This window comes from Aquarana catesbeiana, linkage group LG06 (genome assembly GCF_042186555.1).
Source record: "Aquarana catesbeiana isolate 2022-GZ linkage group LG06, ASM4218655v1, whole genome shotgun sequence".
NCBI lineage: Eukaryota > Metazoa > Chordata > Amphibia > Anura > Ranidae > Aquarana > Aquarana catesbeiana.
The window spans coordinates 36427048-36449087 of record NC_133329.1 but is presented as its reverse complement, the minus strand read 5'-3'; the positions used below and the strand labels follow the sequence as shown (position 1 = coordinate 36449087).

At 45.0% G+C, this 22040-nt stretch overlaps 2 protein-coding genes across 7 annotated transcripts in view; one reads left to right on the top strand and one right to left on the bottom strand.

The window, feature by feature from the left end:
• LOC141148310 (guanylate-binding protein 1-like) overlaps window positions 1–22040 on the top strand; it is a 1084899-nt gene that overhangs the window by 126024 nt on the left and 936835 nt on the right. The window lies entirely within an intron of this gene.
• Window positions 1–22040, bottom strand: part of LOC141148311 (guanylate-binding protein 1-like) — a 109469-nt gene that overhangs the window by 85271 nt on the left and 2158 nt on the right. For 3 of the 6 annotated variants that reach the window (XM_073635628.1, XM_073635622.1, XM_073635624.1), the window contains exons 3-4: window positions 18645–18744; window positions 18189–18259 (exon numbers count right to left, since the gene is read on the bottom strand). The gene's annotated coding sequence lies outside the window, so the exon portion shown is untranslated. Of the gene's footprint in view, window positions 1–18188; window positions 18260–18644; window positions 18745–22040 lie in introns of those variants that run through there. The other 3 variants (XM_073635626.1, XM_073635623.1, XM_073635627.1) reach the window with 2 other exon arrangements.

Sequence of the window (22040 nt, the reverse complement as noted above, 5' to 3'; positions counted from 1 at the left end):
AAAATATTCCATGGACTCAACATGCCTCTCAGCAAATAGCTTGGGGTGTCTACTTTCCAAAATGGGATCGTTTGGGGGGGGTTTGTGCCATCTTGGCATTTTATGGCCTTCAAAACTGTGATAGGTAGTGAGGAGTGAAAACAAAAATTTACGCCCTTAGAAATCCTGAAGGCGGTGCTTGGTTTTCGGGGCCCCGTACGTGGCTAGGCTCCGAAAACGTCCCACACATGTGGTATCCCCATACTCAGGAGAAGCAGCTAAATGTATTTTGGGGTGCAATTCCACATATGCCCATGGCCTGTGTGAGCAATATATCATTTAGTAACAACTTTTTGTATTTATTTTTTTTTTTGTCATTATTCAATCACTTGGGACAAAAAAAAATTAATATTCAATGGGCTCAACATAACTCTTAGCAATTTCCTTGGGGTGTCTACTTTCCAAAATGGGGTCATTTGTGGGGGTTTTGTACTGCCCTGCCATTTTAGCACCTCAAGAAATGACATAGGCAGTCATAAATTAAAGGCTGTGTAAATTCCAGAAAATGTACCCTAGTTTGTAGGCGCTATAACTTTTGCGCAAACCAATAAATATACGCTTATTGACATTTTTTTACCAAAGACATGTGGCCAAATACATTTTGGCCTAAATGTATGACTAAAATTGAGTTTATTGGATTTTTTTAATAACAAAAATTAGAAAATATCATTTTTTTTCAAAATTGTTAGATTTTTCCGTTTATAGCGCAAAAAATAAAAACGGCAGAGGTGATCAATTACCATCAAAAGAAAGCTCTATTTGTGGGAAGAAAAGGATGCAAATTTTGTTTGGGTACAGCATTGCATGACCGCGCAATTAGCAGTTAAAGCGACACAGTGCCAAATTGTAAAAAGTGCTCTAGTCAGGAAGGGGGTAAATCCTTCCGGGACTGAAGTGGTTAAAATGAGAAGAAAAGAGGTTTAATCTTAAACTACGTAGAGGGTTCTTTACTGTAAGAGTGGCAAGGATGTGGAATTCCCTTTCACAGGCGGTAGTCTCAGCAGGGGGGCATCGATAGTTTCAAAAAACTATTAGATAAGCACCTGAATGACCACAACATACAGGGATATACAATGTAATACTGGCATATAATCACACACATAGGTTGGACTTGATGGACTTGTGTCTTTTTTCAACCTCACCTACTATGTAACTATGTAACGTTGTAGCTCCGCCTCCCGTGCTCGTTCTCATTCAAGCAGTCAGGGAAAATGCGGCAATGCACATGTGCGATGCCGCTAAGCATAAAGGGAATTGTAGTTCACATTCAGAATATATATATATATTCTGTGCGATGCCGCTAAGCATAAAGGGAATTGTTGTTCACATTCAGAATATGATGTAGTGGCAGGGAGCGAGCTCCAATACCCCGGAAGCTGTGAAAATCTAAAGGGACTGTAAAGGAGGAAGTGCCGCAAATAGGTTTGTATAAAACAGGGAAAATAAAAATTTTGGTGGAAAAAATATATAAATGCCAGATGTATGCAACATATATATCAGATATATGCAAAAAAAAGTACTTTTACAACCCCTTTAAGTGGTTAAAAGTCTGCTTTCTCCTACAGACAGTTCTCTGTACATTTATGGATGTGGTACCCAAAATCTGTATTCACCCTCTTTATATTCTGTACTGTAGCTTTTCACCATTTTATGGAAGTGTGCAATTTTAAGGCTTGATATATTTGGGGGTGCAGTTAAAAAAAAAGAAAAAACATATTAAACTATTCATCTTCTTTACATTCTGGGTAAATGAGGGCAAAAACAAATATTATTAGAATATTTTCTCTCCTGGTGGAATGCTATTCTTAATACTGAATAGAGTGAATTGGGAAAATGCCACATTATGACCACTAGATGGCGCTGATGTCATTGGAGAATACATAATTTTTTCCTACCATCATCAGCTCCATCCATTGGCCATAATGATGTATTTAACTCATACAATTTTTTCTGTATAAATAGAAACATTCAACCTAGAGAAAAAAATAGCCTAATAACATTCAATTTTGCCGCATTCACTAAGAATAAATGTACATGAAATTTCATAGGATGAATAGCTCTCCAAATTTTGATATGAGCTAGGATACCGAAACTATCGATAGTGCCACATCCCTTTATGAGTAAACAAATAAAGAAGGATTTTGTCAGAGTTTGAAAGCGCAAACATAACAAATAGATTATAGAAAAATATATAAATTTAATATGTTAAAAAGGATGAATACATAGAATAAACATTCCAAAGAATTGATCACAGAATATACAGAACTACATGCAAAGCTGATTAGTCTCTACATGTTTCACCATACAAATAGGGCTTCTTCAGGGGTACTTTAATATCAGACGTTCTCCTGAAGAAGCCCTATTTGTATGACGAAACATGTAGAGACTAATCAGCTTTGCATGTAGTTCTGTATATTCTGTGATCGATTCTTTGGAATGTTTATTCTATGTATTCACCCTTTTTAACGTATTAAATTGATATATTTTTCTATAATCCATTTGTTATTTTTGCGCTTTTAAAGTCACACAAAATCCTTCTTTATTTGTTAGCTCTGCAAATTTGTTTTAAATACATCCCTGTAGTGTCTATTTACTCAACTCAACCTCATCATGTGACACACACAGAAACATGTATATCAGATATAAGCACCAGAATAAAATTAGGATTCTCATCCCTAGAGAGTTTCATCACTTTCGGTCACACTGAGCTGATTTACTAAAGGAGGAAAACGTTCACATTCACAGAGAATGTTCTGTTTTCTGTTTTCAATGGAAATGGTCACTGATCTTAATAAATGAGGTGAAGCTGTGCACACTTCAATCATCCAATCATGTGTGAGCAAAAATTCTGTTTTTTTTTTTTTTCAGTTTTTCTCTGCTGGTGATTGGATTTTCTCTGTAAAGAGGAATTTTGTTTCACTTCATTTAGTAAGATTTTCTAAACATAACTCTGTGATCTGATTATATTATACCAGTAAAACCTTGGTTTGAGAGTGGAAAAATTGGAAAAAACTGCGCTAAAAACCAAGTGAATAATTGGATCGTTTGAAAAGCTGCAAATCCGACAATAAACATTAATTGTGAATAAAACATAGAAAAAATAAGGAGTTGCGCTAATACCTATATAACATACCATAAAAATCTACGGTGAAAGAAAATAGTGATGATAAGTATAAATAAAGGTGAATCTAAAAAGCGTGTGATTATAATCAAAAAAATCCCATTGAGTGAAATTTCAATAAAATATCCTAGTGGCTGCAAATCATCAGTATAAATATAAAAAACAAGTCCACGTGATAATAAGTGTTAATCCGTGACAGCAAAGGAGGGTCCACCACCGGGAATGGAAGGGGTTACTCCTTACCAGATGGCCGTGACCCCCACTACAGAGGATCACAGCAAGCAGATAACTTTGTGAGCCAGAGAAATGGAAACTGTTAACGGCATCCACTAGAGGTCATCTCATCGTCAGCCACACCAGCCAAACCCAGGGCAAGGGTACCATAAAATGTATATGAATATGAAGGGAACTCACATAGTGTAAAACCGACAAATTTATTCAAAGTTTAAAAACCACAAAATGCACACTTACAAAGCGTAGTAGATATAAAAGCCTAAAGTCCGGTTCCTTGGCCACAGGAGCGCGGACAAACCCGTCCTACTGGAATACAATTAGCTTGGGGGTGACGTCAGCGCATCGTCTGGCTCAGCTGACGTCACCCCCAAGCTAATTAAATTTGTCGGTTTTACACTATGTGAGTTCCCTTCATATATTTTATGGTACCCTTGCCCTGGGTTTCGCTGGTGTGGCTGACGATGAGATGACCTCTAGTGGATGCCGTTAACAGTTTCCATTTCTCTGGCTCACAAAGTTATCTGCTTGCTGTGATCCTCTGTAGTGGGGGGTCACGGCCATCTGGTAAAGAGTAACCCCTTCCATTCCCGTGGTGGACCCTCCTTTGCTGTCACGGATTAACACTTATTATCACGTGGACTTGTTTTTTATATTTATGCTGATGATTTGCAGCCACTAGGATATTTTATTGAAATTTCACTCAATGGGATTTTTTTGATTATAATCACACGCTTTTTAGATTCACCTTTATTTATACTTATCATCACTATTTTCTTTCACCGTACATTTTTATGGTATGTTATATAGGTATTAGCGCAACTCCTTATTTTTTCTTGGTTTGAGAGTAACTTGGTTTGAGAGCGTTTTTTTTTTAAAAATTTTGACTTGATACACAAGCAATGTCTTGATATGAGAGTAGCGTCATGTCACAACTGAGTATAAAAGAGAAGAGAGGCGCCTCTCTTCTCTTTTAACAATATTTAGCAAAAAGTGTAGCAATATTGTTACATTTAATGAAGGTACAACATTTAGCAACATATTGCTACATTTAGAGGCGCCTCTCTTCTCTTTTATACTCTGAAGCTCCTGCTGGATTTCACTTCTAATCCCCTTGTGGAGGCTTCCATTTGTAGATAGACATTTTATGGTTACACAACCTGGTCACATTGCTATAATCTTTTGTTATGGACTATAAACTGAAGGACTTAAGAATAAATGGTTGTGGAACGAATCACCTGAGTTTCCAATTATTTCTTATGGGGAAATTTGCTTTGATATACAAGTGCTTTGAATTACAAGCATGTTTCTGGAACAAATTATGCTCGCAATCCAAGGTTTTACTGTATTAGTTTTCAATAAATAACAACAATAGTCATAATAGTAATTAATAATATTAATAATAATAATAATAATAATAATCAGTATTAATATTCTATATTATATTCAATTATGGATACATTTCCATAGATAACACATGGTGATCTGATTATATTATACTAGTTTTCAATAAAAAAAAATAACATTAATAATAGTAAATATTAATAATAATAATAATAATAATAATAATAATAATGGGGCCGCTCTAAGATGGACGCGTTGTGCTGAAGCTCCCGTCCATGAGGTCTAACTTCATTAGCGAACCGCCACCATACAACACTCTGCTATGGTAAGGACAGCCCGCAGTACCTCAGCATCTCGATCCAGATCCCCTCGGAACCCAAATCCCCCGCGGGAAGAACATATCCCTGAGATCTTCCGCTCCTGGCCCAGAGGCGCCATGCAGGCTGCTCAGCCAGCTGCCTCGAGTAAATCGCAGCCCCAGAGCGCCAGCACCCCCAGCTAAGGCACACAGAGCAAAGCAAGCACGGGGACAGAACAGAGACACCCACCCGCAGTAAACTTAGATGACCTCCATAATGTTGCAGCAGACATTAAAAACACCCTGATGGCAGCCATCTCAGACATGCGGTCTGATCTCCAAGCAATCTCACTCAGAGTAGAAGAGGTTGAAACAACCCAGACGTGACACGAGGCCTCCCTGTGCCATGTACAACAGCTCACTGAGTCTCACGCCATACACCTGAGAGACATAAATCGCCACATGGAGGACCTTGACAATCGTGAGAGACGCCGCAGCCTCCGATTTAGGGGGATACTAGAATCGGTCGATTCACAACAGTTATCTCAAGCAGTTACTACCATTGTGAATGAACTCCTGGACAGACCCCAAGATGCCCCGGTAGTTTTTGAACGCATACACAGGGCGCTACAACCAAGAGGGAGAGATACAGACCCCCCCAGGGACACCGTTTGCTGCCTTATAGATTTCTCACTAAAGGAGGAGATTTTGAGATCTTCCAGAAATCTAAATCAGATAATCTTTCAAGGCTCAAACATCAAGATTTACCAGGATCTCTCCAACATTACCCTGCAGAGGAGACACGAATTAAGGCCATTACTTGACACTCTGCGAGACAGATCTATCGTATATCGATGGAAATTTCCCTTTGGATTGTCTGCATCACATCAAGGCCGCACAGCCCTCCTCAGAGTCCCAGAAGACTTAGAACACTTCTGCTCTACACTAGATATCCCAATTGTCGCTCTGCCGGACTGGTACAGCAATTTCCGTCTCCCCCAGATGCACAGAGCCACATCGATGGACGGCATAGCAGAAGCAGGAAACTTCCACCTTGGACGTCGCCGACATCACCAAGGGTCACACCTCTCCCCGCAACGAGATCCAGGCTTGCTGAGGAACGGCAGCCCCACAGCCTCCCCTGCACATCGCAGAGCCAGGATCACTTAATGGAATGGTAAAGTTCTCTTTATCCTTTTGTATGACCCACGAGACAGTCTGAAAGTAACCCTAATGGCCATTTCTCCCTGCTAAAATGATTACAATTACCTGCAAAAGCAGTCTAAACAGGCCTACACCCCTTTCCGAGCATCACTATGATGTTGGAGAGCCCTACCATTCATTTAGATTCGGTATGTCACCATTGATCCCTCGCCATTTCCGTCAGGGCAACACCACTGAGAGACAATGACATATTCTCTAACCATAAAGAGCTATACAAAGTCCTGGATAAAGACCCCCTTTGTGACCTGGGACCCAACACCTTTATCATCACTCGTATGAAATAGAAGATAGGGCCAGTAATATTTGCAATGCCCACCCACACAGACCTGGATATCAGATGACACCCAAACAGAAGATCAAGAGAAGCTGCTCTGACATAATTTCAAGGACTCCTGCAGTAAATATATATGTCTTTCTAATTTCATCCTTCTCCCTGCATACCCCTGCTTTTCTCCCCCCATTTTATTATTTTCATCTTTCAGAGCCTCCTCCCGAGCCTTCTCCCCCTCAGAACAATTAGCTCAGAGTCTCACCCCATAGCATACTCTCTCAAGCAAGGGTTTCTTATCCTAACAAAAACAATTTACTGGATATATGCGAGCAGGAGTACTAATGTTTGGGATACGTTTAGAGGTAATGTCACACGACCCTGCCCCTCCCTAGTTTCCCTCATGTTTTCCTTTCTGGTAAATAACTCAAAAATGTAATTCTTAGACAACTTGGAATGCCTTAATCGATCTGGAAATTGACAGGGGCGGCTCAGGTAAGTGATTTATACCATATCAGTTGAAGATCCATCTTCTCTTTTACAGGTACGATTATTACCGTTAACCTTTTGTTAAGTTTAGTTTGTTAAGTTTGCAACTGAGCAAGTTTGCTCAATGTTTTAAATGTCTCCAGGATCAATGGGTTTAGAACGCCTACACACTCAAGAACTCTACCAGAGGCCTGTATAGTCTTATAAACGTAGACAACAACATCTACCCTACTCACCTTAACGCCAGCCAACCACAGTCCTCTTGGCATAAGAGGCAGTAAGACACTACTACCATTCCACAAATAAATAACACACGTTAGTGAAACTGACAACTCTCTAAAATACACTGTCCAAACCAAAAACCTATTAAATTCACGAGACCTAGAACTCCCCTCACACCTTATAGATCTCCTACATTAAGGATGCGATATTACCTTTAACACACCATAGTCAGAAAAAAAAATTAAGTTACCCATCAGGCCCACAGTTAGATCCCTTCAACATCCACATTGGAGCCCCGACCCGCGTATTAAGCAACCACATAGATAGCTCATCATGACCTCTTTGGGACACAGGACAACCTCCCTTCTCCGGACGTCACCTTCCACTCCCGCACCCAGCGGAATCCAGTGGTTCTAGCTGACTCATACTGGTCCCCCATAATTATTAAGTGGGTCTGCAGGCCAGCCCACATAACCGGTATCCTTGTGTACTTTCCCTGTAGTTACACCCCCACACACCCTCCCATCATTCCTCTACACCAACCCTTACCCTCAATACTACTCTGATATCCCTCAGCCCTCAATCCAGACACATTCACAACCCAGTCTCTGACTCCTCCTAAATACTTTCACAAACTTAGGTTTCCAAGCCTTTTAAGGGTGATAATGGCCCCTCGTCAAGCGCCATCAATTACCCACTCATTGAAAGTCATATCTATCAATGCAAAGGGCCTAAACATCCCTGAAAAGTGTTCGCAGCTACTTGCTCAAATGGGTAGCTCAAAGGCAGACGTAATCTTTATACAGGAGACTCATTTCTCTAGCGCAAACATCCCTAAAATGACGAACCACTCCTTCCCCATTGCTATCATGCCACTACACCTTCTTCAAAGACAAAAGGGGTTTCAATTCTTCTTTCCAAGAATACACACCTGCAAATATCGGACACATTAACAGATGTACAAGGCAGATTCATCTTTATCAAAGGCATATTCAAAAACAGACCAATTACCCTAGCAAACATTTATAGCCCTAACACCTCTCAAGTTCCATTCTTCCGCAAAATAATGAACTACAGGTAGAAGAAATCCGTTCCTGTCTGAAGGATTACTTCATAGAAAATAACACCCCAGACACGTCCCCTTTGACGCAATTAGAAGCGCACAAATGCGTCATAAGAGGAAAATTAATATCCCTTACAGCCTCCATCAGAAAAGCCAAGAAAGCCAATCTACAACCTTTTTGCGAAACTAAAAAAACTAGAAGCATCCCACAAACAAACGTTAGCACAAGACACCCATACAGAACTAACGGAGACCCGTACACTTATCAAAGAAGAAATCTACTCTAACCTTAAGAAAAAGTTCATCCTTTCGCACAAGTTATTCTACGAGTTTGGTAACAAGAGTGGCAGATTGTTAGCAAAGGCCTTACGGAAACAAAAAGCTGACAACACAATATACAAATTACAATCCACCTCCAGAAAGACCCTCACACAAAATGAAGAAATAGCAAAGGAATTTGCGAACTATTATTCCTCCCTTTATGACCTACACACATCAGAACCAACATCTACCCCTGCTTCAGTAAGAAACCGAAACATTAAATCATTCTTAGATCTATATATCCCTGAGAAATTATCCCCAGAGATAGCAGCATCTCTTGACTCACCAATTACTTCTACGGAATGGTCCCAGGTAGGGATGAGCTTCGTGTTCGAGTCGAACCCATGTTCGACTCGAACATCGGCTGTTCGGTCGTTCGCCGAATTGCGAACGATATGGGCCGTTCGCGCCAAAGTCGTGTGGCGCATCACGGCCCATAATTCACTGCGGCATCGCAGTGCATTGCTTGCTGATGATTGGCCAAGCATGCACTATGACCCGCATGCTTGGCCAATCACAGCGCCGCCTGAACAGAGAGCCGTAATTGGCCAAAGCCAAGGAGGCTTTGGCCAATTATGGCTCAGGGGATTTAGTACACGCCCCACACTATATAAGGCCGCCTGCACGGCGGCCCTGTGTAGTGTGTGTTCCGGCGTTGAAAGAGATAGACAGAGAGACAGTGTCATTTGATTTGAGTTAGATAGATTAGGCAGAACAGTCAGTCAGTTAGCTGCACTTACAGTGTATTGTGTATATACAGTATATGCATCCCAGGTGTTGCATATATATATATATACACTGTATTCAGTTTAGCTAGATCCGTTCCTGTTATCTTCTAGACTATTTACATTTAGTGCAGTGCGTCCTGCTCACAGTGTTCAGCTAGATCCGTTCCTGTTATCTTCCTACTGACAGGCAGGCTTGTCTTGTTACAGTATATAAAGCTACCTGAAGAAAATTACTGGTGTTCTTTTGATCCTATTAGTACCACGGTCAGGCAGCTAGACTATTTACATTTAGTGCAGTGCGTCCTGCTCACAGTGTTCAGCTAGATCCGTTCCTGTTATCTTCCTACTGACAGGCAGGCTTGTCTTGTTACAGTATTTACAGCTACCTAAAGAAAATTACTGGTGTTCTTTTGATCCTATTAGTACCACGGTCAGGCAGCTAGACTATTTACATTTAGTACAGTGCGCCCTGCTCACAGTGTTCAGCTAGATCCGTTCCTGTTATCTTCTAGACTATTTACATTTAGTGCAGTGCGTCCTGCTCACAGTGTTCAGCTAAACCTACAAGTTAGTGGGGTGCGTCCACCTCACAGTGTTCAGCTAAAGCTACCTGTAGAAGGTTGGTGGTGTTCTCATACTACAGGCAGGCAGTTGATTTTGCTAGCTGCAGTATATATATATATATATATATATATATATATATATATATATATATATATATATATATATATATATATATCCCAGCTTAGTGCAGCTACAGGCCTTTAGTATGTCTGGAAGGCCAAGAAGGCGAGGCAGACAGTCACAAGCCAATAAGAGAGGGCAAGCAGGCTCTGTGTCTAGTGCTGGTCGTGGAGACGGTGCATCCTCATCAGCACGTGGCCATGGGACACGCTTGGCCTTTTTTTCGGCAGCTGGCCGTGTTGAGCCGCAACATGCGGAAGACTTGGTCGAGTGGATGACCAAGCCGTCCTCATCCTCCTCATCCTCTCTCACCCATGCCCAGGGTGCTTTGTCTGGCAAAGCAGCGGCCTCTTCCCTCGGCTCAATGTCATCAGTGACTCCTTCCCTAGCTCCACCATGTCCTCCTGAGGAGTCCCTCGAACTGTTTGACCACAGTGTTGGGTACATGCTCCAGGAGGATGCCCAGCATTTGGAAGGCTCTGATGATGATACTGAGCTCGATGAAGGCAGTAACATGAGCACGGACAGAGGGGGTGCCCAAGAAGGACAGCAATCTGGCAGTCATGCTCCCCCTGCTGCAGCATACTGCCAGGTTTGCTCAAGTGATGAGGAGGGAGGGGATGATGAGGTCACTGACTCAACGTGGGTGCCTGATAGGAGAGAGGAGGAGGAGGCGGCAAATCTCCAACGAGGCAGGATGCCCTCCAGGGGCCAGCCTAAGGGCAGCACATTGACTGCATCACATGTGCAGGGCGCTGCAGTCTCTGCGCGTTATTCAAAAAGTTCTTTGGTGTGGGCCTTTTTTGAGACGAGTGCATCAGATCGCACCGCTGCTATTTGCAACATATGTCTCAAGCGTATCTCACGTGGCCAAAACATCTCCCGCTTGGGTACCACATGCTTGACCAGACATATGTTGACCTGCCATGCAGTTCGTTGGCAAGCGCATCTAAAAGACCCACACCAAAGAACAAAGAGGACCTCTCCTTGCTCCTCATCAGCTGAGATTTCCAACCCCACTAGACTTTCAGTCCTCTCTGAGACCTGCACTGAGAGGAATGAAGGTGTAGAATTAGGTGTGTCACAGCCAAGTACTTGTGGGCAATCTGCTTTTGGTACACCGACGTCAGATTGTACCAGGTGAATTTCCCTGCCCCAGCTGCTGCACCGCCGAAAGAAGTTTGCTCCCAGCCATCCACATGCCCAGCGGTTGAATGCTAGCTTGGCAAAATTGCTAGCACTTCAACTGCTGCCTTTTCAGTTGGTAGACTCTGCCCCCTTCCGTGAGTTTGTGGAATGTGCGGTTCCTCAGTGGCAGGTACCCAAACGCCACTTTTTCTCACGGAAGGCGATTCCGGCTCTCTACCGGCATGTGGAAGGCAATGTCCATGCCTCGCTGGACAGGGCGGTCAGCGGTAAGGTGCATATTACCGCTGACTCATGGTCCAGCAGGCATGGACAGGGACGTTACCTAAGTTTCACGGCGCATTGGGTGACTCTGCTGGCAGCTGGGAAGGATGCAGGACAAGGTGCAGTAGTGTTGGAGGTTGTTCCGCCACCACGCCTCCAAAATGCTAATGATTGTGACACACCTCTCTCCTCCACCCCCTCCTCTTCTTCTTCCTCCATGGCCTCTTCCTCGGAACCAGCGGTGCTCCGTAGTCGTTCAAGGGGCTACGCAAGTACTCAGGCCAAAAGATGCCATGCGGTGCTTGAGCTGGTGTGCTTGGGGGACAGGAGCCACACTGGGGCAGAGGTTCTGACAGCTCTGCAGGGGCAGGTTCAGAGGTGGTTGACGCCACGCCAACTTAAGGCAGGAATGGTGGTTTGCGACAATGGCACCAACCTCCTCTCTGCCCTCCGACAGGGACAAATGACCCATGTGCCCTGTTTGGCTCACGTCCTTAACTTGGTGGTGCAGCGGTTCTTGGGCAGGTACCCGGGCTTACAGGATGTCCTGAGGCAGGCCAGGAAAGTCTGTGTGCATTTCCGCCGGTCATATAATGCCAGTGCTCGGCTGACGGACCTCCAAAAGGAGTTTAACCTGCCCAAGAACCGCCTAATCTGTGACATGCCCACCAGGTGGAACTCAACGTTGGCCATGCTGCAGCGGCTGCACACGCAGCAGAGGGCCATCAATGAGTACCTGTGCGACTATGGCACCAGGACAGGGTCAGGGGAGCTTGGGTTTTTTTCCCCACGCCAGTGGGCCATGATCAGGGATGCATGCACTGTCCTGTCACCATTTGAGGAGGCCACGAGGATGGTGAGCAGTGACAGTGCATGCATCAGTGACACTGTCCCCCTTGTCCACCTGTTGGAGCACACGCTGCGTGGAATAATGGACAGGGCACTTGAGGCAGAACAGAGGCAGGAAGTGGAGGACTTCCCTAGCTCTCAAGGCCCCCTTTATTCAGACAGTGTTCCTGCGTGCCCGCCGATCACACAGGAAGAGTACGAGGAGGAGGAGGAAGATTGTGTCAGTATGGAGGTGGAGCCTGGCACTCAGCATCAGCAGCAGTCTTTAAGGGATCAGTCCCAAGAAACACATGGACTTGTACGTGGCTGGGAGGAGGTGGCTGCGGACCATGTCGTCCTTAGTGACCCAGAGGACTCCGGACCGAATGCCTCAGCAAACCTACGCTGCATGGCCTCCCTGATCCTGCAAAGCCTGCGTAAGGATCCTCGTATTCGTGGTATCAAGGAGAAGGACCAATACTGGCTGGCAACCCTCCTTGATCCACGTTACAAGGGTAAGGTTGCGGACCTTATCTTGCCATCGCAGAGGGAGCAGAGGATGAAACATCTTCGGGAGACCTTGCAGAAAGGTCTGTGCAACGTGTTCCCAGAGACTGGGAGGTTACAAACTCCTGTTTCTGGACAACGTGTTGCTGAGGCTTTGGTCAGTCAAAGAAGGAGCGGTGGAGAAGGTGGCCATCTGACCGATGCGTTCAGACAATTTTTTGGTCCGCAGCCCCAAGGTATGATCGGTTCCAGCAACCATCGCCAGCGTCTGTTTTACATGGTGCAGGAATACCTAGGGGCAAGATCAGACTTGGACACCTTTCCCACCGAAAATCCTCTGGGTTACTGGGTCTTGAGGATGGATCACTGGCCAGAGCTTGCACAGTATGCAATTGAGCTACTGGCCTGTCCTGCATCCAGCGTTCTTTCGGAACGCACATTCAGTGCTGCTGGAGGCGTGGTAACCGATCACAGGGTGCGTCTGTCCACCGACTCGGTCGATTGACTGACCTTCATAAAAATGAATCAGTCTTGGATCACCACCAGCTACCAAGCACCTGATGCTGATGTAACCGAATAATTTTTTTTGAAATCTCAGATCCCTTCAAAGACTGCCTATGCTGATGCTGAGTGACTATCCCTGAGTAATTATCCTCTTCCTCCTCAATCATCACGCTGATAGCTTGTAAGAACATTTTTGGTTCTGGGCGCCACCACCAGTGCCTAAGGCACAATTTTTCTGCCCCTGTCTAACAGGGGCGTGTAATTACAATTTTTGATGCAATACTTTGCAGCAGGGCTCGTTCCTGCGTTCCAACTAGAGTGTCTGTGAGGGGTTGCAGTGTTGTGGCACCAGCACCAGTGCCTAAGGCCTAATTTTTCAGCTCCTGTTCAACAGGGGCATGTAATTACAATTCTTGATCTAATATTTCACAGCAGGGCCCTGTGAGGGCTTACAGTGTTGTGGCCACAGCAACACCTAAGGCCCAAATTTCTGCTGAGTATATAGGGCAGGACCCTACTTTCAAACATCTAACTTACAAACGACTCCTACTTGCAAACGGAAGGAGACAACAGGAAGTGAGATGAAATCTACCCCAGGAAGGGAAATTCTCTCCTGTAAGAGTTAATATGGGAAAAAAAATTCTCCTTTCCACTGATGCTTTCCAATCCTTGTTCCACAAAAAAACCCAAATTTTCAAAAAACATTTTTCATTGGGACAAAAAGTGAGGTGAAATATTCTGAAGAGGAGGAAAGACAGCAAAACAAATGTCACAGGGGTGATAACCCTTCCCTATGTTTTCCAAAAAGCTTAAAAAAGATTTTTTGGCTGGAGCTAAACACGTTAAAAATGTACCCGTTCAAAATTACAAACAGATTCTACTTAACAAACCTACAGTCCCTGTCTTGTTTGCACCGCCTGTATACTGCTGTTCAGAGTATATAGGGCCTGGTGGCCCCACACCTTTCCTTATTTTAATTTGGGTGCGGGGTTCCCCTTAATATCCATACAAGACCCAAAGGACCTGGTAATGGACTGGGGGGTACCCATGCCGTTTGTCTCACTGATTTTCATCCATATTGCCATGACCCGACATTACATTAAACCCGCAAGCAGTTTTAAATGAGATTTTTTCCTTTAAAAATGACATTTGGTGCAGGGACTGTTCTAAACACGGGAAACACGCGTCACTTTACAGGCATACTATAGACACCCCCCAGGTACGATATTTAAAGGAATATTTCACTTTTTTTTTTTTACTTTAAGCATCATTAAAATCACTTCTCCCGAAAAAATGGCCGTTTTTAAAAGTTTTTTTTGCATTGATACATGTCCCCTGGGGTAGGACCCGGGTCCCCAAACCCTTTTTAGGACAATACCATGCAAATTAGCCTTTAAAATGAGCACTTTTGATTTCGAACGTTCGAGTCCCATAGACGTCAATGGGGTTCTAACGTTCGTGCGAACTTTCGGTCCGTTCGCAGGTTCTGGTGCGAACCGAACCGGGGGGTGTTCGGCTCATCCCTAGTCCCAGGTACTCAAACATCTTAAACCCGGTAAAAGCCCTGGCTCAGATGGCCTTCCGGCCGCCTATTACAAAACGTTTATGGACACCCTTCAAGCTCCATTTCTAAGGACCTTTAACTCTCTCTCCCCTACAAACTCCCTCACAAGTGGAATGTTAGAAGCCCACATAGTAGTCATCCCTAAAGAAGGCAAGGACCCTTCACACACGAGTAATTATAGACCGATCTCCCTATTAAATGTGGATATCAAAATCTTCTCCAAAATACTAGCCAACAGATTATTAACACTTCTCCCTTCCATCATATCCCATGATCAAGTCGGTTTCATCCCTTGAAGAGAAGCCAGGGATAACACGTGCAAAGCAATTAACCTACATCACCTGATTACACGCACCAAACAAAAAGGATTTTTTTTGTCACTAGAAGGCGTTCGACAGAGTATCCTGGGATTACATGCTTGCAGTCTTACAAGCCATAGGACTTGGTCCTCAGATGATTGGCTTTATTATGTCATTATATAGCACTCCAGCAGCGAAAGCAAGGATCAACGGTACTCTGTCGAACGCCTTCCCGATCCGTAACGGAACGAGGCAGGAGTGCCCACTGTCACCCCTCCTGTTTGTATTAACCCTAGAACCCTTTCTAAGGAAAATTAAACTTAACCCAGACATAAAGGGAATTCACTTACCAGAAAAAGAATATAAGTATGCAGCTTACGCGGATGATATACTGTTATTCCTCTCACAACCTCTAACCACTTTACCAATCTTACTATCAGAATTTAAGCTCTTCCAATCCCTATCCAATCTGAAGATTAACTTCTCTAAATCTTTCGCTCTTAATATATCACTAACCCAAAACATAGTAGACCAATGTAAACACAACTTCCCATTCCAATGGAAACATGACTCATTAACGTACTTAGGGATACAGATCCCATCCACACTCTCAGACCTATACATTAAATATTTTCTCCTCCTTTTAAACAGATTAGCCTCCGACTTTGAAACTTGGAATAAACTGACATTTTCATGGTTCGGCAGAGCGGCCATACTAAAAATGAACGCTCTCCCCCGGATTTTATATCTACTACAGAGGATCCCGATACAGATTCCTCCTCTATTTTTCAAGTCATATAGACAGATCAGCTCTAAGTTCCTATGGGGTAAACACAGACACAGAATTAGCCACCTCTTGCTCTCCCGCCCGAAAAACCTAGGAGGAATAGGCCTCCCCAACATTTCCAATTACCACATAGCTACACATCTTACCAGGATAGTTGACTTGATTGTTCATGCCCAACAGAAAGACTGGGTTTCCCTTGAAGCCTCTTTTACGAAATTAGAATGTAAATCACTCCCGTGGATTTCTCTTAACCAAATCCCACAAGAGATCCAAACTCACCCTACGATTGGTCCCACCCTACGTTGCTTCCACTTAACCTGCAAAACGGTTTCGCTGTCTTCCACTCCCAGTCCATTGACACCAATAAAACTGAACCCAGACTTCCCTCCAGGTATGCATCACCAGTTTTTAGATGACAACTTACCACAAGGACAAACCAGAGCCCATCACTTCTTCCACCAGGGCAAAATTATCCCCGTAACACAATTGGCAACACGCTCTGAAAAAACACCTATCCCGCAATGGACATATCTAATGATAGCACACTACCTCCAAACGCTCGACAAGACGGGTCAATGCTCCAGACAACTTACACCCTTTGAAACATTATGCACCAAACTAACTCCACAAACACACCTTATTTCTCAAATACACAACATGCTTTTTGCTGATCTCAAAGCAAACGACAGTCAGCTCTGCAAATAATGGGAGAAGGATCTTTCTATACAAATTACGGAAGAGAGCTGGGAGCGAATATTCTCGCACATACATAAAGGTTCAATTAATGTCTCCACTCAAGAGAATGGATTCAAAATATTGTCGAGGTGGTACCATACCCCAGCATTATTACACAAATTCAAATCCAATATTCCCGAAACATGCTGGAGGTGCCATCAAGAAAAGGGCACTTTACTCCATATGTGGTGGTCCTGCGCCCCCCTCCAAACTTTTTGGTCGGAGATCCACAAAATGATTGTGCAGATCACCACCTACAACCTAGATTTCGCCCCAGATCAATTCCTCCTTCACCTATCTCCCCACCCACACAGCACATACCACAAGTCACTCATGATGCACTTGATCAATGCAGCAAAACAATGCATCCCCATACACTGGAAATCAAACAAGACACCCACTCTGGCTGAATGGTTCGTCAGAATAAACAAAATAGAAGAAATGGAAAAACTCATAAATATCGCTCAAGATACAACAACGAAATTTAGCCACAAGTGGGCATGTTGGACCCACTTTAAGACTCTGCCTGACTACAAGTCCATCTTGAACTCTCCTACATAAAGTGACACGGTCAAATAAGGTCACCACCCACACATACAGACCAGATATATTTACCCTTTGCCCCCACCTCGCTGAGGTCTTATCCCCTAATTGTTCTATACTCACACATTTTGGAAATACCCAGACATTCCCACCTTCATTTGGAGGAGTCAGAGATTTCCCAGTCCCACCTGTCCCATCCCTCCTTCCCCCTCCCTCATGTTCTACCTACCCTTCACACCCGTCGCTCCCTTCTCCCCCAGCATCATTCTCTCCCACGCCTGGTTTCTCATATTTATTATGAGCCTGCAAATCACTCACGCCTCATACTACTCAGATACCCAACTTGAGAATTATGTATCAGAGATTTAGGAGAATGTCTGACACGAATACAGTGAGACCCCTATCCCTCGGACGTAGTTTTCCCATGAATACATGTACCAATCACATACTCCACACCGAATAAATGACAGTGCACAGCACATACTACTGAGGGAGTCTAAGCTCCTATGCTGTTAAGACCCTCTCCCAGATAGGTGCTGGGTTCTATATCCCAGATTGACATTGATAATATGCTGGCTACCTTTTGGCCTGACTGGGATTTCTCTTAAAAGGTTTTTTTTTTTCTCTTTTCTAAACTCATTCTGTAAAAGTGTTCATGATCTTTGTTTTCTGATGTTTGTTACACATTTGCTGTAAAATCTTTACAATCCTCAATAAAATATTTGAAACAAAAAAAAAAATAATAATAATAATCAGTATTAATATTCAATATCATATTCCACTATTTATACATTGCCATAGATAACACATGGTGATCGGATTATATTATACTAGTTTTCAAAAAATAACAATACTATTAATAATAGTAAATATTATTATTGATAATAATACTCAGTATTAATATTCTATATAATATCCCACTATGGATACATTTCCATAGATAAGACATGATCAGAAAAGGAAAGACGGTTATAATTACCTGGACTGTGATCAGAGGACGGAACTCTTCTGTCTTCTATCAGTACAACTGCAGTCACTTTATATAGGATTCTGAATTGGGTGGGGGAGGGGAGAATTTATTATAAATTATATTATATATATTATTATATAATTCTTTATTTTACCTATCTTAGTGAATGAGGTGAAGTTGTGCAGACTTCAATCATCCAATCATGTGTGAGCAGACATTCTGTTGTTTTTTTTTTTTTCAATTTTTCTCTGCACATGATTGGATGTTCTCTGCAAAGAGGAATTTGATTTCACTTCATTCAGTAAGATTTCCTAAACATCACAATAAGATTTGATGATATTATACTAATATATATTAATAATAACAATAAAAAATAATCAGTATTAATACTCTATATCATATTCCACTATGGATACATTTCCATAGATAAGACATGATCAGAATAGAAAGGACGGTTATAATTACCTGGACTGTGATCAGAGGACGGAGCTCTTCTGTCTTCTATCAGTACAACTGCAGTCACTTTATATAGGAATCTGCTATGGATGGGGGAGGGAAGCTTTTCCTGGAAATGAGAGATTTCCCAGAACAGAGAAATGTTACTTTCACTTTCATTTTAATCCTCTTGTATTTTATTGTATTGTAACTGTATTGTCTCCCTTTTATATTGTAAAGCGATGTGACGCTATATAAATCCTGTATAATAATAATAATCCCTGTCATCTGTTCTTATTCTGTATGTATGCATAGTACCACTTCTCTTGTCCTGTATGTCGGGTGTAATTTTCAGTATCTGTTCTTATTCTGTATGTATGCATACTTACCAACTGTCCAGAATTTCCCGGGACATTTCCGGGATTTAGACAATTTCCCGAATTTATTGCATCCCGGGAAATGTCCCGAGAAATCCGGGTTTTCCACGATTTTCCACCGCCGCTGGTGGAGACCGCCGGCCGCCATTTTTAAGAAGACCAGGAACACGGCTGGGCGGCTAGATGGAGCTCCTGTGTTGCCGCCCACCCTCCGCCCTGCTTCGCTCCCACCACCACCCGCCCCACTCCGCCCCGTTATTGTAACCACGCGGCCGGCGGAGACATACTAGGAAAAAAACAGTTGTAAAGGGGGGCTCCGCTGGGGAAACCTGATCTAAGGGGGGCTCCGCTGGGGAAACCTGATGTAAGGGGAGCTACGCTGGGGAAACCTGATGTAAGGGGGGCTCCGCTGGGGAAACCTGATGTAAGGGGAGCTACGCTGGGGAAACCTGATGTAAGGGAGGGCTCCGCTGGGGAAACCTGACGTAAGGGGGGCTCCGCTGGGGAAACCTAATGTAAGGGGGGCTCCGCTGGGGAAACCTAATGTAAGGGGGGCTCCGCTGGGGAAACCTGATGTAAGGGGGGGCTCCGCTGGGGAAACCTGATGTAAGGGTGGCTCCGCTGGGTACATCTGATGTAAGAGGGGTCTCCGCTGGGGAAACCTCATGTAAGGGGGGCTCCGCTGGGGAAACCTGATGTAAGGGGGGCTCTGCTGGGGACATCTGATGTAAGGGGGGGCTCCGCTGGGGACATCTGATGTAAGGGGGGCTCCGCTGGGGAAACCTGATGTAAGGGGGGCTCCGCTGGGCACACCTGATGTAAGGGGGGCTCCGCTGGGGAAACCTGATGTAAGGGGGGCTCTGCTGGGGACATCTGATGTAAGGGGGGCTTCGCTGGGGAATCCTGATGTAAGGGGGGCTCCGCTGGGGACATCTGATGTAAGGGGGGCTCCACTGGGGACACCTGATGTAAGGGGGGGCTCAGTTGGGGGCACCTGATGCAAGGACGGTGTCTGCTGGGGGCACCTGATGCAAGGACAGACTGGGCTGGGACACCTGATGCAAGAACGGACTCTGCTGGGACACACAGAAAAATGTTACTTTCACTTTCATTTTAATCCTCTTGTATTTTATTGTATTGTAACTGTATTGTCTCCCTTTTGTATTGTAAAGCGAAGTGACGCTATATAAATCCTGTATACTAATAATAATAACCCCTGTCATCTGTTCTTATTCTGCATGTATGCACAGTACCACTTCTCTTGTCCTGTATGTTGGGTGTAATTCTCAGTATCTGTTCTTATTCTGTATGTATGCATACTTACCAACTGTCCTGAATTTCCCGGGACATTTCCGGGATTTAGACAATTTCCCAAATTTATTGCTTCCTAGGAAATGTCCCGAGAAATCTGGGTTTTCCACGTTTTTCCACCGCCGCCAGAGGTCCGCGGCCGGCAGAGACATTGTCTCCACTGGCCACCATTTTTAAGAAGACCAGGAACACAGCTGAGAGGCTAGACGGAGCTCCTGTGTCATTGCCCACCCTCCGCCCCGCTTCGCTCCCATCACCCTCCGCCCCACTCCACCCCGTTATTGTAACCACACGGCTGGTGGAGACATACTAGGAAAAAACTGTTGTAAAGGGGGGCTCCGCTGGGGAAACCCGATGTAAGGGGGGCTCCGCTGGGGAAACCTGATGTAAGGGGGCTCCGCTGGGGAAACCTGATGTAAGGGGGGGCTCCGCTGGGGAAACCTGATGTAAGGGGGGGCTCCGCTGGGGAAACCTGATGTAAGGGGAGCTTCGCTGAGGAAACCTGATGTAAGGGGGGGCCCTGCTGGGGAAACCTGATGTAAGGGGGACACCACTGGGGAAACCTGATGTAAGGGGGGGCTCCACCGGGGAAACCTGATGTAAGGGGGGCTCCGCTGGGGAAACATAATGTAAGGGGGGCTCCGCTGGGGAAACCTAATGTATGGGGGGCTCCGCTGGGGAAACCTGATGTAAGTGGGGGCTCCGCGGGGGAAACCTGATGTAAGGGTGGCTCCGCTGGGGACATCTGATGTAAGGGGGGGCTCCGCTGGGGAAACCTGATGTAAGGGGGAGCGCCGCTGGGGAAACCTGACGTAAGGGGGGCTCCGCTGGGGAAACCTGATGTAAGGGGTCTCCGCTGGGGACATCTGATGTAAGGGGGGACTCCGCTAGGGACATCTGATGTAAGGGGCTGCTCTGCTGGGGAAACCTGATGTAAGGGGGGCTCCACTGGGGACACCTGATGTAAGGGGGGCTCTGCTGGGGGCATCTGATGTAAGAGGGGGCTTCGCTGGGGAAACCTGATGTAAGGGGGGTTCCGCTGGGGACATCTGATGTAACAGGGGGCTTTGCTGGGGAAACCTGATGTAAGGGGGGCTCCGCTGGGGGCATCTGATGTAAGGGGGGGCTTCGCTGGGGAAACCTGATGTAAGGGGGGTTCCGCTGGTGACATCTGATGTAAGGGGGGCTCCGCTGGGGAAACCTTATGTAAGGGGGGCTCCGCTGGGGAAACCTGATGTAAGGGGGGCACCGCTGGGGACATCTGATGTAAGGGGGGCTCTGCTGGGGACACCTGATGTAAGGGGGGGCTCCGCTGGGGACATCTGATGTAAGGGGGGTTCCGCTGGGGACACCTGCTGTAAGAGGGGCACCGCTGGGGACATCTGATGTAAGGGGGGCTCCGCTGGTGACACCTGATGTAAGGGGGGGCTCCGCTGGGGATATCTGATGTAAGGGGGCCCTGCTGGGACACCTGATGCAAGGACGGACTCTGCTGGGGACATCTGATGTAAGGGGGGCTCTGCTGGGGGCACCTGATGCAAGGACAGACTCTGCTGGGGGCACCTGATGCAAGGACAGACTCTGCTGGGACACCTGATGCAAGAACGGACTCTGCTGGGACACCTGATGCAAGGACGGACTCTGCTGGTGGCACCTGATGCAAGGACGGACTCTGCTGGGACACCAGAGGCAAGGACGAACTCTGCTGGGACACCTGATGTAAGGACGGACTTTGCTG